Source organism: Mus pahari, chromosome 8 (genome assembly GCF_900095145.1).
Source record: "Mus pahari chromosome 8, PAHARI_EIJ_v1.1, whole genome shotgun sequence".
NCBI classification, from domain to species: Eukaryota; Metazoa; Chordata; class Mammalia; order Rodentia; family Muridae; genus Mus; species Mus pahari.
In genome coordinates, this window is record NC_034597.1 from 86,410,609 (window position 1) to 86,429,256 (window position 18,648).

The following is an 18,648-nucleotide window of genomic DNA, read 5'->3' on the forward strand; positions in this document are numbered from 1 at the left end:
CATGGCCTCTGCATCAGCTCCTGCTTCCTGACCTGCCTGAGTTCCAGTCCTGATTTCCTTTGGTGATCAACAGCAACGTGGACAGTATAAGCTGAATAAACCCTTTTGGTCATGATGTTTGTGCAGGAATAGAAACCCTGACTAAGAGAGCAAGTGACTACTTTCAAAGGTCTATTATGACCATACATTCCAAAGAATGTGAGATGACCAAAGTTGGCTATATAAGGTTTCATACAGAGGAAGTAAGTTCAATCCCCAAGCGGGTAACTTATTCAAGTGGTTACTCTACAGTGCTGTGCCATCTTAGGGTGCTTGCAGATGTGAGATATCTACAACCCAATTCTTGAATGCCAAGTGGAGGAAGCTTAAGCTTCGTATTCACTACACAGCTACATCATTCTAATAAGTGTATACCATCCTGTTCTTCCTTAATGCAGAACAAAAACAGCTGTGATGCTTTGAATGGTAAGAACTGCCATAGGTTCATGTGTTCAACTTGTTTTCTCATTGATGGAACAGTTTGAGAAGGATGAGAAGGAGTTGCTTTGTTGTAGGTGTGCGACATGGGTACAGTGGCTTCAGAAATGTTCTGCCATTTTCCCACATGCTCTGCCTCCTGGGTAAGATTCATTGTCTCTGCTGCTATTTTAGCCACGTGTTCACATGCCTTTGCTTTGCATCATGTACTCTAAAATCTAAAACTATAAGCCAAAGAAAATGTTTTAATTTGTAAATTGCCTTGGTCACGGTGTTTTATCACAACAATAGCCAGGTCAGTGTATTTTTACTAAAGGCATTTGCCTGACCTGGATATATTCTCTGTAAGGTATTCCACACTTGTCAAACTCTGCTACAGTAAACAAACTCAGCACTAAAATTAGAAGTCATTTTTTGTTAACAAAAAGCACTCAAATGTAGAAAACAAGATTTTGAACAGAACATGAAGAAGGATCTTGATTTATGTTACTGTGATGGATTGAATATGCTGGGCTTAGGGAGTGGCACTATTGGGAAGTGTGGCCTTATTCTAGGAATTGTGTCACTGTGGTCATGGGCTCTCAGACACTCATTCTCGCTGTCTGGAATCCAAGCTTCTCCTAGCTACCTTTGGAATAAGAGGTGGAACTCTTAGCTCCTCTAGCCCTACATCTGGCTGAATGTTGCCATGCCCCTGCTTTGATGATAATGGATGGAACCTCTGAACCTATAAGCAAGCACTAATTAAATATTGTTCTTTATAAGAGTTGCCTCGGTCATAGTGTCTGTTCACAGCAGTAAGACCCAAACTAAAACAGTTACCCAGAAAGCCCCCTATATAACTCCTGGTATTTAGACGATTTTGGAGCCCTAGCACCTCAACAGGAATTAAAGCAAAATGTCAAGTCATAGCTCAATCTAGGAATGTGTAAGATGTCAAAGGGGTGATGTGGGAAAACTATGTGGGGAAAGTAGCCATTCCAAAACTAGAGGCGTGAGAGATGCTTCCTTATGCCCTCCAATGGGAATAGTCCCTCTATCTGCTAACAGGAAACCATTCTGATCCAGCTCTGACGGAAAGATGACTGGAGAGGATGAGCATTCTTTAATCCAAGAATGATGTTATTGTCCTCTGATTTCTTTTCTTATCCATGGAAGCAAACCAAGACAGTAAAACGCTCCAAGGACAGGGCTGCAGCAGGCAATCAATATTACCTTGCTAAGTGTAGTTGTGAATATAGACTAAGTCACTCACATTCTACAGAACTCTCCTATATTTATAAAAAAAAAAAAAAAGTAAAAACAAAAATGTAGCCAAGTATTTCATTAGTGTTGTAGGTAAATTTTAGAGACTGAACAGATTTGTAAATTTAAAATTCATGAATAATAATGATGAACACTTTATCTTTATGCACATATCTGTATTTATGCATGCCTAACCTCCTGACTTCTTTGAAACATTCTGTTCACTGATGGTATGAGTACTAAAGACTATATATCTTAGTATGAATTATTAAATTTTGCCCTGCTTCCTGCTGTTCCAAATGCTCACCCTATTTTTCTAAATTTGCATAATTTTCTATTGTAATTTCCTGCTCTGAATTTTCCTATTATATTTCTTAAACTGTTCTTAAACCTTAGCTTCTGACATAGAGAATAATTCTATTTTCATTTCACTTCAATTTTTACATTTTGTTACTTTTTGTCTTAATTTCCCATAGGACTATTAATTTTTTAAAATATTAATAAATTTTTTGCTTTCCTTTTCATTTCTACAAGTTTTTCTGTCTTTGGAGTATTTATATTTTGTAGCATCACATTTCAATGGTTGACTGTTTTACTCCTATATCTTTGAAGATATAGATTATAACTTTAAAGAACTTGCTGTTTGTACTAACCTGAACAGTAATTTTTATATTGTTTTGTCACTAACTTTGATCTCAAATTTTTTACATCAGAAGATTTCTCTATTTTGTAAACTGCATGACTGCAAGTCATTTCAAACATAAATTCTAATAAACAAATATCAGAATACCAACGTTGTATTCTGAGAACACTGCTCGGGTTGTAGAGTGCTCCCTTACTTAGCATGTAGAACACCTGGGGATTTATCCCTAGTAACACAGAAAACAGGGAGTGGTGACATACATGGAATCCAGCACTTCTTTTTCAGAGGAAAGAAGATCAGAAGTTTGGGGTCATCTGACCTTATCCTGTCCCCTCACTATTGAGTAATTTATGACAATTTCTCTAATTTCTATGAGTTTTAAATTCTCTGTATACTAATGAATTTTCTTTGGCAATTTTATACGTGTGTACAATGCATCCTGATTAGTCTACCCCCACCTTCTTGTCTTCCTCTCACCTCTGCCAATCTCCTTCTCTCCAACAAATCTCTTTTCCATATGTATGAAGTTTGTTGTTTGCATGTTCAATTTAATTAGATTTAACTGTGTGAACATACATTTAGAGAAGTGCATTGTGATCTGGTGGGTTTAACAGTGGGTCTACAACTAGATACTATTCCTATCTACCTCCCTAAGTCTGCTAGTTACCAATATCGGCAGTAAATAGAAGGGCACCATGAGCTCTGCCCTATCAGTAGCTGAGTGTTGGTCAGCTAGTCTTGTGTAGACTCAGAGCTAGTAAATAGAATTGGTGTGATTGAATAATAGCACTGCCTGCCTTGTGCCTAGAATATGACCATTCCCATTATATTCGTAGCCCATCCCCTTATCTTCAGCACATCATATTCCTCTTATATCTTCTTTAACCCCTGAACCTATGAGGATGGTTAAATTAATTGTTGAGAGCAGGTCCCTCAACCACCACCCATTCTCCATATCTATAAAATTACAAAGCAGTACATTTGCCTCTGTTTATTGCAGAAAGAGGTTCCCCCGTTTACAGTGTATAGTAGCCTTTGTCTGCAGGTATAAATATATTAGGATTTTCATATTATGTCAACTTAGCTAAGAAGCACTTCTAAGTTACCACTTGGAGCCTAAGGCATCCTTAGTCACAGCTATGTTTGTTTGTTTGTTTGTTTGTTTGTTTTACTGGATTTATATTACCTGGCATGGGTTTCCTCTTGTGGAAGGGGTTTCACATCTAAATCAGTGAGAAGTTTGTCACTACTTCATCGGTTATGCCATTATTGCCCTAGTGAGTACATTTTGCCTGGCAGGTTGGTTTTACTCTTCATAGAGTTTACAGCTAAGCATAATCATTGGAACTTTTACTTCTTGTTGGCCTTCACAGAAATATCCAGCCCTATAGAGACTAGATAGCATGGATTCCATGGTAGGAGGAGAGACCAATTTCTGCACACTGTCTTCTGATCACCAAATACACACAGCGGCAAGTGCACACTAACTCCCATTCAATATATACTTAAATGTAGTAATTATTTTTGAAAAAAAGTAAGGTTCCATCAAAACACAAAAATACATTTTATTTTGTTTATCTTCCATTATGTATCTGTTTTACGAGGACAGAGATTTGACACTAGTCACATGGAGGAAAAGTACCCATATGTAATTGTTATCCTCAAATGAGTGAAGAGCAAAGGATTTAAAATTCTTTCTCTTTTTTCTCTTATTTTTGACAATGAATATCCATCAAATTTACTGTAACATGAAATGCTAATGCCTTAACAAAGTAATCATTATTTACTTGATTTTTTTTTTGGACTACTTTTGTTTTCCAAGGTAATTGTCTTTGGATATGGCCATTATCGCTCTCATTATCTTCATCATCTTCTGTTTTCTTTGAGTGAAGTCGTCAAGTTTCTTTATTTCTTTATGATTTGGAAAATAGTTTTTGAGGGCTTGGGGGAACAAAATGATGTGTAGTATATCTAGCAATCTACTTAAAACACTGATTTCAAAAACCACCAATAAATACTAAATCTGAAAAATGGAGATAATTTAAAAATAAATTATAAAAGAAATAAAGCTAATTCAGAATGGAAAGATCACTTCCCCCTTTAAAAGTAGAACTAGAAAAATAGGGAATTGTTTTGTTTAGAGAGTTTTAGTTACAGTGCTTTTAGTATTGCAAGGTAGACTATTATACAGAGTAGATAAATGGAGCATAAAAGAGATTCTAGAAAAAAATCTGAAAAAATCTTTTAAGTCAGGAAAATGTGAAATAGTGCCCTTAAATTACCCATAGCAAAGTGAGACCTAGTAGAAAGAACTCAGTTGCTTAGCAATATGCAGTTGTCTGTGTAAACTGAGTTCAAACCCAGTTTTGAAATATAAAATCATCTTTTAAATGAGATAATTTGCATTGGCACATCTTAGAAGTGCAGTGATTAGAATAATGGATTTTGAAGACAGATCGATTGGCTTTAGACTCAATTTAGATTGCTTGTGAGATTTTGGAAACTTTACCTCCCTGTCTTCCGGTGGGGAGTACAAAAGCATATTGTTGGGGGTTTTCCCTTCTTATTTGTAGATTCTAGAATTGATGAACACATATGAACCATATCTGTCCATCCATCCATCCATCTATCCATCAAACCATTCATCTGAGGGATAAACCCATATGCATATGAAAGCAGAAGCAAGAATGGAGAATAGAAGCAAACCAGTGAATAGAGAGGGAGGAGAGCATAAGGTATGGAGGAGGAAGCTATGGTCAATAAACGCGACACATTTGGAAGAGTTTGTCTTTGTGAACGTTGAGACCACTTATAATGAACATACACCTATAGGAAATAGACTAACGAAAATAACTGTAAAGCATTTAGAGCAAGATGTGTTAACTATTGAATATCAATTAAATATTCATTGTTGTAAGTTATTTGTTGAGAAGTACAAGTTGTGACGGTTGTGATTCGATACTGAGTCACTGTAATGTCTCTATCTAAAACAAAATACAACACAGCCTATTTGCAAGTGAATTTACTCTCAGTTGATTTTATATTCTGGAAGCAGGACACATGCTACTGTCATTTTTTTATATACCGTTTATACCAAGTACGGAAAGATTGCATGTTTAATCTACAAATTCTGTCCATGAAATTAGTTTTCAACATTTGGTTAATCTTTTAAAAGCACTTACAATGTACGTTTCTCTTTTGTTTTCAAAGGACTTTGTAGAAAGTAAATGAGCCCAAGCAAAGTTTCCAATGGCAACATTTGCTCCTTTATCTCAAAACCTGGGTCATAGGACTCACTGTGAAAGCGCCTTAAGCTGAGGAATAAAGGGGGGAAGAAGTTAGAAAGGGAGCATTTTTGCATTCATTTCACACTATGATTCCAGAGGAAGAATGAAACCACTAGGATCGCCCCTGCCAAACCAGGGGTCAAATAGTTATGCCAATCACACTTATTGTGCACTGAAAAGCTAGGTTTTGTCTGTGTTCACAATGGTAAATTTCCCTTATGCTAATCATCCCATCCTATCTAACGCTACAGATTTCTTTTTCTAACATTTTTCCTGTGATCACTAGCATCTGTGCTATGGAAGGATAAAACCAATGAAATTCAGGGCACACATCAGAAAATATTTGTCTCTATTATTTGCAGAATTTAAGCTACTTGGGCCATTAGTAACATTACTGTTGTGCATGTTATTGTTTGTACTGCTCAACTATAAAAGTACTAGAAGTATTTCAAGTAAAAATTAACAATGGAACAGTCATGATGTCACCAAGTTACTCTCCCTGCTGGACACAGTAGAATCTTGCATTGTTTTTTTAAATGATGCATGTTACTCAGAATTCAGTAGAACAAATTAGTTACTATACATGGTCCAAAGAGATAAGTACAATATTTTATGTAGTTTGGTGTGTAAGTGAGCTATGGTACTGGTAGAAAAATTGATTCTCAATGCTGAAAGCCAACTTATCAAAAAAGCCTGAAGGGAATACATAAATATAGAGATTCCACATAACCTAATATTCTTAAGAGCTAAATGTTGAAATAAACTCTAAACTTTGTTTCCTTGAAGAAATAATTAACTGATGAATTAAATAAATATAGAAACTAATGTAGTGAAAATGTCAGTTTGAAATGTTTTAATTAATTTTGCTTTTAAGATAATAATTCAGCACCAGAAGAAAAATAGCCTGAAAATTGGAACAATTTTATTGATTGTCTAATTTATCTAGATGGAACTGAAACTCAAGTTTTACAATATGAGATGTAAATTTTGTGTGCATTTTAATAATCATCTTATGGTATTTTTCAAAGATACTTTCTAACTCTCGATAATGACAGGTAAGGAGCCCCTTCAGTGATCCATTTTCACGGCATTCTTCAGGAACTGTTCTTAAAAGTCAAACTCGGAATCAACTCTGCTAATCCTCACATTTTAAAAACACCCAGTTGTCTCTCTTAAACAAACAAACACAGAGAAACCCACACACAAATAGACACACAGACATAGACAGACACATGTAAACACACGTGCGTGCGCGCACACACACACACACACACACACACACACACACACACACATACACACACACACACCGAACTAACTAGAGTGGTTTTGTTGTTATTGCTGGCAAGAAATCAATGTTTGTAGTTACCTTTACAGGATATTTTGATGCATAATGAAATTGAGAACTACTGAAGTGTCAAATATTTATGGAAATCAAAAGAATTTCAAAAGAATCCCCTTTTGAAAAGGTATTAATAGACTAAACAAAATCTCTTGTTTAAGTTGACCCCTGCCGAGCAAATTGTTGTTTACCTTGCCTACAGTCTTTCTTTGAGGATGATCCTTATATGCAAAACCACCATGTAGTATGCTCTATGTTTCTTCTTGAGACAGGGTTTCTCTGTGTAGCCCTGGCTGTCCTGGAACTCACTCTGTAGACCAAGCTGGCCTCAAACTCAGAAATCCACTGCCTCTGCCTCCCAAGTGCTGGGATTAAAGGTGTGTGCCACCAATGTCCCACATGCTCTGTGATCTTATTAACTTGGCCTTATCATCGACATAAAGGAAGTTATTTATATAGACCTACTCCTAATGGGTTCAGCACCAGGATAATTGTTCACACAACATATTTGAACAGTGAGAGTCTAATGCGATAATAGTCTTTTAGGGCATATTAATCAGGACAAGAAGCAAATAGGACAGAAAGTAAGATATAAAGACAGCAAACAGTATGGCATTTCTGAAGGATTTGATTTATTGTGAAAAACATTATCTAGTGACAGCTGTAGACAAGGGCAAAATCAAAGAAAAGGCATGAAAAAAACAGGAAGCAAAGAAGAGTGAAGTTAGATGTATGTAAAAAATGGCCACTAATGTGCGGTACTAGAGAGGCATTCTTTTTGATGGTGATCTGGATTACAAACCTTTGAAGTATAGTTATAGAACTTATACCTAATTTTCAAAACATGATAGATCCTGGGTTTTGTCAACCATATAACTCATGAAGATATTTCCCAGTGGTTTTGTATTTTGGACACTAATTTTTATTATCTTCCTTGAATTAAGTTGCATCTAAAGAGTTACACTTCATGTAGGAGCATGACTTCATATACTATATAGAATTGACTGAAGTATTTGTTATAACACAGCTGAATTTCACTCCCTTCCTTTGTTCAATCCAGCTTCCATTATGTTCCAAAGGCATATCCCAATAAACACCTTACAGGCAAATTTCTTCATCAACATCTTTCTTTGAGAAATTTATCCATGATATATTATACCTATATTATGAAAAGTATTACTGGATAAATCTAACAAAATAATTGATTTTTTTAAGTACAAAAGGTATTAGCAATATTGATACCAAAAATCTAAGACTCAATAAAGCAGAAAAAATCTTAAGCAACTCAAGTTGGTTTGGTCTCATTGTAAGTAACCTGAAATTCTTTTTTTGGCATTCAGTTAGTTTATGTAATTGTTACTCTGCTGAAATGCTTTTCTCTTGAAAGTTATTCTGTGTGTATCTGAGTTTCCCTAGTTAAAAGAACTGTAGAGTTAACTAGAATTTAACAGTTAAACTGTAAGTTATCATCTCATAATGAATTTCAAACACGTAAAGAATAAATTCTTTTAAACAGATATTTCTATGTTCTATAAATTGTAAGTAGGCGTGCATATGAAGTTACTCTATCATATATTCCTATATTTATAATTTTTTCTCAGTTTAGAAAGTAGGAAAAAAAGAAGTTACACTGGGCATTGAAGAACTTGCTTGTGGTTACAATCCTTAGCAGTCTGATACAGGACAATCTTCAGCTTGAGACCCCTCTGGGCTGTGTTACTGAGTTCAAGGCCAGTCTGGGTTACACAGAAATAGAAAACATGTATGAAATGACATTATACAAACTCAGCAGATTATGCTTACATATTTAGGTATATATGTGTGAGTATGTTTGCGTGTGTCTGTGTGTGTGTAAAAAAAAATCAATTTTTAAAAGGCAATAAGTTTGAAAAGGTGCAAGAGGGAGTTTATGGAAAGGTTTCGAAAGTGGAAATGGAATGTGATAAGGATGTTATTATATTGTCAAAAATAAAAAAAATAATCTTAACAATTGCTTCAAACATCTGCTTCTTCTGAACAAAAATGTAGAGATAAGCAGGCATGAAATTACCATTCCACGTGATGACTGAACAACACTGAACACACTTTCAATAGGTTTATGTCCTAATATTGATCTGTGTTTGTTCAAAGGCCAAGAAAATACTATATCTAATGCAGACTCATCTACAAATAGAACTACTCATTGAGCAATGTATGATCTAGACCAGCTTAAAAAAAATCAATCGGCTTAAATTGCAGATCCCAAAAAGTATAATGTAAATATAAGTTGTACACTGTGCCAAGAAGTCTGGAATATACTTTGCCCAGATTCAATAAACTTCAAAGCTTTTGATGGATACCTCGTTAGGGGATGCTGAGGCTCTAGGAATTCATAGTCAATAGGGATTTATGTGTAATGTCTGCTGATATTTATGGTAGAGGTTAGGTATAGGATTATTCAAAGGTTTACTACCCTGCCTATCAAAAGTATTCACAAATTTTCAAAAATGTTTATCCCTTTGCATACTATCCCATTGGGTGTTAATATTAATTGTAGTTTACTCCAACTCCTGCATTAATAATAAGCACTATTTTAGCAGACGAAAATAGCTAAAATATTCTGAAGACTTACACTGAACAGCATAACACGACAGAAATTTACACGGAAACGCCATCTATAATGCTTCTACTTGTCTGCTCACAAATGTCTTGTATGTACCTTCTATGACCCTCTCAGCAGTAGGCTAGATAAGAGATATGTTGATTTAAGTTCTTTGGGCAGCGAAAAATGATGGTTTAGGCTACTCATCCTCACCAAGGGGCTCTGAGAGTCACAGGGGTCATTTGCTGTTGCCAGCCTAACATGTTGCAGACAAAATCAAGTTATTTTCTTATGCTTCTGTGGAGCTACTCTCATGTTTCCCTCTACCTCTCCATGCTGTGGCTGCAGATTATACACATCTCTCCCCTGACCATGCCACCTAGAGGCAGGCAAGTGACAAGGCCCGCTCTACCATGATCATGCCCTTGGAGTCAGCCTAGCTACAATTCTGACAACCAGGGCCAGCCTTACTGGGCTTCCTGGGTGAGATGCAGGGCCTGCTCTCCTGCTCTTAGGACTTCCTGGCCAGCTCTTCCACAATGCTTAGGTGAAGAAGGCAGCCAGCTTCACAGTCCTCAAACATCAACACAGCCCCATGTGGCAGCCCAGAGCAGAGATGTCTGCCTGGCCTTAGGCGGTAACAGACAGCCACTGATGCAGGACCACAGACCCAAACATGGCCCTCAATGGCAGCAGGGGCCTCAGTGTGTCCTTAGGTGGCATAGCTGGTTACTCATGTCAGGTGGTCCTTTAGTATTCTTGACTCTCCAGTTTGGACTCTCTTCATTGTGCACACATCTGTTTAAGACACCCCACATTAAACTCGAGATGCCTGGGACCCCTGATGACAAGGAAGAAAAACCTGCGGGGAGGTATCGTGTTTCAGGGTGCTAGACAACGGCCACTTATGGACCCCATTATGAGTGCTGAGAGAGCCCAAGGCATGCTTCTTTGGCGCAAGCAACTCGTGATGTCATTTCTGAAATTATTCTTAGTACTTATTATTATCTATTTTCTATTCCTTTTCTTTTTTTTTCCCCCTCCTTGATTAAACCGGTATTTTGTGACCTGGCAAGATCTAGTAGGAGTCCGCTTAATATCCAGAAATTAGATGTTACCAATAATGTTAAAGTGAAAGCTGTTCATGAATTCAAGAAAAAAATGTATGTTACAACCACTCGCTCTAGGTGGAAATGAAAGTAACCTAGAGCCACAGGCAGAGATGAGTAATTCTGCAGCTGTTCCCCCATCTTAGTCTCAATTCTGTATTATAAAAATAGGATATTTTTATTATAAAATTGAGGATGGAATAATATATAGATATTTCCCAGAAAGTTAGCAATGGGTCCCTTGGGTTTAGGAACGATGGAGGCAGCCCCCTAGGAATTCCCTATACAGGCTAGGTGAGGACGTTTTTGTAGACAGGCAAATAGGGTCCAAATATAAAAACTTCAGGGTCAGCAGTATGACCTCATGTTTGCCCTTTTATGAAACCATATTGTCTCACATTATGTCTGAAAGATACTGACTTTGTAACCGCAATACTGATGCCCCTGACCTCATTGGACACTGGTGGTCCAGAGATACCAAAAAAAAAAAAAAAAATTGTGCTTGCTGTAAAATTTTTATGTCTGAGATTGTATAGTTCCCTTTTTTTTTCTTTTCTAAATCTGTATTACTCTGTGTCACAAGAAAATATTGGCACAGGAAAATAGGGAAGCATTTACCCACCCTCCTATGAATTTTGTAACCCAGTTTCCTTGTATGATTTCAATCAAAGACTTGGACTGAGTCAACTCTGGGTGAGCACCCTGACACCCGATTTCGAGGGCTCACGTGCCAATACACCAGCCTGCCAGCATTGTATCTCAGTTGTGTGTTTTCTTATTCACATACCACGTATTCCGTAGTCCTAGACAACACCCAACCCCACCCAACCCTTGCTGAGGCCGGACCCTGGCACACATCCTTCTGCTTCTCCTTCTCTTCCACCTCTCTACCACATACTTAGTCATCATAGTGGTACTCGGGGCACCTGGGGGTCTGGAGTCATCTCAGGAGTGCTATGCCATGCCTATTCTGTGTTGCATTGAGCATGGGTCATCTTGGGTCCAGTTAGGAAGCTTCTACAGTATCAGATTTCTATAGGTTCATTTACTGGGTCCTAACTATTATATTACCTGTCTCTGGTTTTTCCCTCCATTTCCCCTCCTCTACACTCCCACTCCCCATTTGATCCTTCTAGTTTAGTTCCCCCCTCTGTCTGTGGTTTTCTTTTCCTGCACAAAACATCATTACCAAGAAGCAAGTTGGGGAGGAAAAGGTTTATTCATCTTAAACTTCCACATTGCTGTTCGTGACCAAAGGAAGTCAGCAGCTCACACAGGGCAGGAGCTGATGCAGAGGCCATGGGGGATTCTGCTTTCTGGCTTGCTTCCTGGCTTGCTCAGCTTTCTTTGTTATAGAATGGAGGACTACCAGCCCAGGGATGGCACTACTCATAATGGGCTCTCCCCTCTTGATCACTAATTGAGAAAATATCTTACAGCTGGATTTCCTGGAGCCTTTTTGTAAAGGGAGGCTACTTTCTCTGTGATAACTCTAGCTTGTATCAAGTTGATACATAAAACCAGCCAGTACACCCCCCATCCCTCCTGCCTAGTCCCTTAATCTATACCTGACCTACTTGGTTAGCTGGATTGAGGCCTGAGCAACAAACTTTCACATGGAATGGACATCTACATACAAGCAAATACATACCATATTTGTCTTTCTGGGTCTAGCTTACCTCGCTCAGAATAGTTTTTGTTTATCTTTGATGTTGTTCTCATTTCTTCCCTGTGTGTGTGTGTGTGTGTGTGTGTGTGTGTGTGTGTGTGTGTGTGTGTGGTCCATCCATTTATATGTGAACTTCAAGATTTTGTGTTATTTGATGGCCAAGCAATAATTGATGATGTAACTGAAACACATTTTCTTTATGCAATCATCCATTAATAGGCATCTATACTCTTTCCAATCTCTGGCTATCATGAAGAGAACAGCTATGAAAATAGTTGAGCAAGTGTCCCTGTCACAGTATAATAGATTCATCCTTTCAGCAAGTAACCAAAAGTGATACACCTAGACTTTAAAGTAGATCTATTCCCAGCTTCCTGAGACGCCACCACACTGATTTCAACAGTAACTATACATGTTTGCACTACCCACCTTCCTCTACCTCCATCCACTACTTACTTACTCCATACCCTTGCCAGCTTATGCTGTCGCTGCATCTATTGATCTTGGCCATTTTAACTGATGTAAGCTGATATTTCAAACCAGTTTCACGTTCCCTGATCACTAAGGATAGCAAATATTTGTTTAAATATTTCTTAGCCTTTTGTTTGTTTGTTTGTTTGTTTGTTTTTGTTTCTGAGAATATTCTGTTTAGGGCTATTTTTTAATTGAAATGATTCTGTTCTTGATGTTTTGTTTCTTGAGCTCTTTACATACTTTATATACTAGCCCTCTGTTAGATATGTAGTTGTTAAAAACCTTTCCCATTGTTTTGCTTTCCACTTTGTCTTAATGGTAACTTTTTTTCTTACTTAAGATTTTCAGTTCCATGAGGTCCCATTTATAAATTGTTGATCTTAGTGCTTGGGTTACCAGCATTCTTTTCAGAAAGTCAATTCATGTTCCAATGAGTTCAAGACTATTCACCACTTTTACTTCATTTGGATTCATGAACCCTGAGCATTGATAATTTTTATCCACTAGCTGTTGAGTTTTATGTAGGATGATAAGTGTGGATCTATTTTCATTCTTTAACTTTTGCTATACAGCTTCACCATTATCATTCATTGGTGATATTGTCTTTTATCCAAGGTGTATTTCTAGTTTCTTAATCAAAAGTCAGGCATTCGTGGGTCGTAGACTTATTTTTCCTTCTATAATTCTATGCAGTTAAGACAAGTGTTTGTTTTTGTGTCAATATCATACTCCCTGTTTTTTATTGGATATTTTATTTATTTACATTTCAAATGTTATCCCCTTTCCCAGTTTCCCCTCCGGAAATTTCCTATCCCATCTTCTCTCCCTCTGCTTCCATGACTGTGTTCCCCCACACACCCACTCCTGCCTCCCCACCCAGGCATTTCCCTACACTGGGGCATCAAGCCTTCACAGAACCAAGGACCTCTCCTCCCAATGATATCCAACAGGGCCATTCTCTGCTACATCTGCTGGAGCCATGGGTTGCACTATGTATATTCTTTGGTTGGTGGTTTAGTCTTTGGGAGCTCTGGGGGATCTGATTGGTTGATATTCCTATGGGGTTGCAAACCTATTCAGCTCCTTCAGTCCTTTCTCTAACTACTCTTTTGGGGACCCTATGCTCAGTCCAATGGTTGGCTGCAAGCATTCACATCTATATTTGTCAGGCTCCTGTCAGCAAGTACTTCTTGCACTATCCACAATAGTGTCTGTATATGGGATGGATCCTCACGTGTGGGGCAGTCTCTGGGTAGTCTTTCCTTCAGTCTCTGCACCACACTCTGTCTCCATGTTTGCTCCCATGAGTATTTTTCCCCCTTCTAAGAAGAACTTAAACATCCATACTTTGGTTTTCCTTCTTCTTGAGCTTCATATGGTCTGTGAAATGTATATAGGGTTTTTGGGCTAATATCCACTTATGAGTGAGTGCATACCATGTGTGTTCTTTTGTGACTGGGTTACCTCACTCTGGATGATATTTTCTAGTTCCATCCATTTGCCTAAGAATTTCACGAAGTCATTGTTTTTAATAGCTGAATACTCCATTGTGTAAATGTACCACATATTCTGTATCCATTCCTCTGTTGAAGGACATCTGGGTTCTTTCCAGATTCTAGCTGTTATAAATAAGGTTGTTATGAACATAGTGGAGCATGTGTCCTTATTATATGTTGGAGCATCTTTTGGGTATATGCCAAGGAATGGTATAGCTGGGTCCTCAGGTAGTATTATGTCCAATTTTCTGAGGAACCACCAGACTGATTTCCAGAGTGGTTGTACCAGCTTGCAATCCCACCAACAATGGAGGAGTATTCTTCTTTATCCACATCCTCAACAGTATCTCCTGTCACCTGAGTTTTTCATTTTAGCCATTGGGACTGGTATGAGGTGGAATCTCAGGGTTGTTTTGATTTGCATTTCCCTGATGACTAAGGATGTTGAACATTTCTTTAGGTGCTTCTCAGCCATTCTATATTCCTTAGTTGAGAGTTCTCTGTTTAGATTTCTACCCATTACTAAATCTCTGCAGGGCATTTTGAGTTCAGAAATAATGATACCTCCAGGGTTTTTATTATTATGGATTATTTTCTTTTTCCCAGGCTTATTTTGCTTTTTTTTTTGTATTTGTATTTGTATTAGGTATTTTCTTTATTTATATTTCAAATGTCATCCCCTTTCCTGGTTTCCCCTCTGAAAACCCCCTATACCAGCCCCTCAACCTGTCCTGGCATTCCACTACACTGGGGGCACTGAGCCTTCTCTGGACCAAGAGCTTCTCTTCCCATTGATGTCCAACAAGACCATCCTCTGCTACATATACAGCTGGAGCCATGGGTCCCTCCATGTGGACTCTTTGGTTGGTAGTTTTGTCCCTGGGAGCTCTGAGAGTACTGGTTGGTTCATGTAGTTCCTTCTATAGGGCTGCAAGCTCCTTTATCTCCTTCATTCCTTTCTCTAGCTCCTCCATTGTGGTCCTTGTGCTCAGTCCCATTGTTGGCTGAGAGCATCCACAGCTGTATTTGTCAGGCACTGGCAATATCAGGCTCCTGTCAGTAAGCCCTTGGCATCCACAATAGTGTCTAGGTTTGGTGACTGTATGTAAGATGGATCCCCAGTTGGGGCAGTCTCTGGATGGCCTTTCCTTCAGTCTCTGCTCCACACTTTGTCTCTGTATCTCCTTCCATGGGTATTTTATTCCCTCTTCTGTTTGTTTATGTATGTGTTTCCACATGAAGTTGAACGTGTCCTTTCAATTTCTGTGAAGAAGTATATTAGAAGTTTGATGGAGACTGCATTAAATCTATAGACTGCTTTTGGTAGGATGTCAAATTTTACTATAGTATCCCTACCAATTCTTTATCATGGGATAACATTTCATCATTCCATCTTATGATGTCTTTCTCAATTTCTATCATTCATGTCTTAGATGCTTTACTACAGGAGTCTTTTACTTGCCTTGTTAAAGTTATTCCAAAACATTTTATTCATTTATTTTTGAGACTTAGTTGAAAGGTACTGCTTCCCTGATTTCTTTGGTAGTCCAATCGCCATTTTTTATTTGGAAGGCTACTGATTTTTGTGTACTAACTATGTGTTTGATAAGAGTGCTTATCAGCTCTAGGAGTTGCCCAGTGTTATATTTAAGGTCATTTAAGTATGCAATGATATCATCTGCATATAAAATTACTTTGATTTCTTCCTTTCATATTTGTATTCCCATTAGTCATTTTCAGTTGTCTTCTTGCTCTAGCTAAGATTCCAAATGCTGTATTGAACATGTATGGAGAGGACAACCTTGTCTTATCCCTAATTTTAGTAGAAATGCTTTCAGTTTCTCTTCATTTACGTTGATGTTCGATGTTGAAGCCTGGATTTCAGAGGAGAACAGTATTAGTATATAGAGTTCTATGACAGCCAATATTAGGCAGTAAAGGAAATGAAAGCTAGTAAAAATGCATTTGAAAGAGTAGGTCAATCCCATAAAGTTGCATGAACTTGGGAGCTTTGATGAAAACTTTCTGAATTTAGACTAAAGGATAGAAGAAATGGGTTATGGAATCTACCTCTATGGCTAAGAAAATCTAGTGATATCACTGACACGTCAGGAGTGTTCTTACACAGAGACCCATAGAAGCCTTTGCTGGAAGTTGGGCAGATGAAGCCTGGATGCTGTTTGAAAGCCCGAGAAGTTGGAGATAGCAATGTGGGGCACTTGGTGAGGAAAGTTGCTGACCAGGTGGGGGGCTGTTAAGACCTAGGTACCCCTCCCTTTCTGACATTACTGTAGCTCTTTCGTATGCCTGTATGAAATACCTGTAGCCAGCCATCTTACATTGTTACAGAGGACCTTTTCATGTCCAAGTTAATTGTTAACCATATCCTGTTAAGTTCTGTATGCTTTGGTGTTCTTGGAGATTTCCCAGACCCTTGCACTACTTTTCAGCCAATCACAATAAAGGTCAGTAGAACTCCTTTGTATAGTTAGCCACAATAAGCTTTGGCCCAACCACCACATCTGCCTGGCAGCACATCCTGCACTTGTGTGCAAGCTTTTATGGTTGCTATTAGTAGTTTTTGCCTTTAGAAGCTGCTGCTGGGAAACCGTCAGGATTGCAGTCTCAGCTCTCCAGTCCGACCTGCATCCCTGACCCATCAGTCCAGGAGGATGTGTGTTCAATAAACTATCCCTGCTAGACTAAGATCGGTGTCTGAGTGGTTTGTAGGGTGATTTCTGGACCCCAGCAGAGCCAGTCTAGAGAGAGAAGTGTGTTGCAGTGAATGAAGCTGAAAGAAGTCAGAGATTTGAAGAGTCCCTTGACATCAGACATGAAGATGCAGAGATTGGAGTTAAGCGTGCTGGTTTTAGGTCTTGCTTTTGTCAAGTATTTCCTCACTGTGTTTTTCTTCCCTCCCTTGTATATTGTATATCCTGTGCCATTGTATATTGGAAGTACATGATCTGCCTTTTAATTTCTGTTTTTACAAGGGGTTTACAGATAAGAGATTGCCTTGAGTGTGAGAAGAGACTTTGAACTTTGGACTTTACAAACAATGTTGAGACACTTATGGAGATTTTTAAAAGTTGGTTTGAAGGCATTTTTGCCTCATGTTATGTCTATATGTGTTGGGCCCCATTTTGACCTTGAGGACATACCTGATCCTGGCTCAAGTTTCTGCAGCCTTGTGGGAGAGCCTAAGACTGACTTGGGTTTTGAGACCTGCCTCAGTCACTACCCTATCGGAGTGACTCAGCAAGACTTGTTTGGTCCTGCCTCTGTCCTGCTATTGCTGATGTAGAGCTTTGCCATTGGCCCTGTCAGTCATTCCATGTCCTCTGTCACCCTTCTCCTCCTCCTATGTCATCTTACTTCACCCAAAATCCTCCTCCCTATGTTCCCAACTTATATAAGCAAGAGGCTGATGCCATAAATTTGAGTTCTTGCTTGAGCTCAGTGCTGTCTACACTCGCCATATTGCTCAGCACTGGAGAGACCCTGGTGGAACCAGACCTCTCTCCTCTTGCCTGGCCCTGCTGGTAAGGAGCAGGCATTAATGCTTTTGGAGGCTAGGAAGCAGAATGTGCTTATTTGAATAGATCCTACAGTGTCATAATTTAAATAAATGGTCATTAGTGTGAGACACACTTGGGAAGAATTAGGTGTAGCCTTGTTAGAATAGGTGTGGCCTTGTTAGGATAGGTGTGGCCTTGTTAGAATAGGTGTGGCCCTGTTAGGATAGGTGTGGCCTTGATAGGATAGGTGTGGCCTTGTTAGGATAGGTGTGGCCTTGTTGGAGAATGTCTATCACTGGGAGGTGGCTCTAGGGTTTCAGAAATTCAATCCAGGCCCTCTGTCTCTTCCTGACTCTTGCCAATGGGGATGTAGAACTCTCAGTTCCTTCTCCAGTTCCATGTCTGTCTGCAGGCTGCCATGTTAGCCTCTGGACCTTTAAGCAAACCCAATTAAATGCTGCCCTTAGTAAAAGTTGCCATTGGCACACTGTCTCTCAATAGCAATAGAGCTCTGACAAAAACAATTACAATTATCAAATTACATATGTTGAACCATCCCTGCCTCTCTATGATAAAGCCTGTTTGGTCATGATAGATGATCTCCTTGAAGTATTCTTGTTTGGGGTTTGCAAATGTTTTATAAAAATTTGTTCTTCTATGTTCATGAGAGAAATTGTTGTGCAATCTCTGTATTTGTTGAATATTTTTGTGGTTTATGTATCCAATAACTATAGCCTCATAAAAGTGAATTGGAAATATTCATTCTATTTCTGTTTTATAGTATCATTTGAGGATTGAGTATCAGAA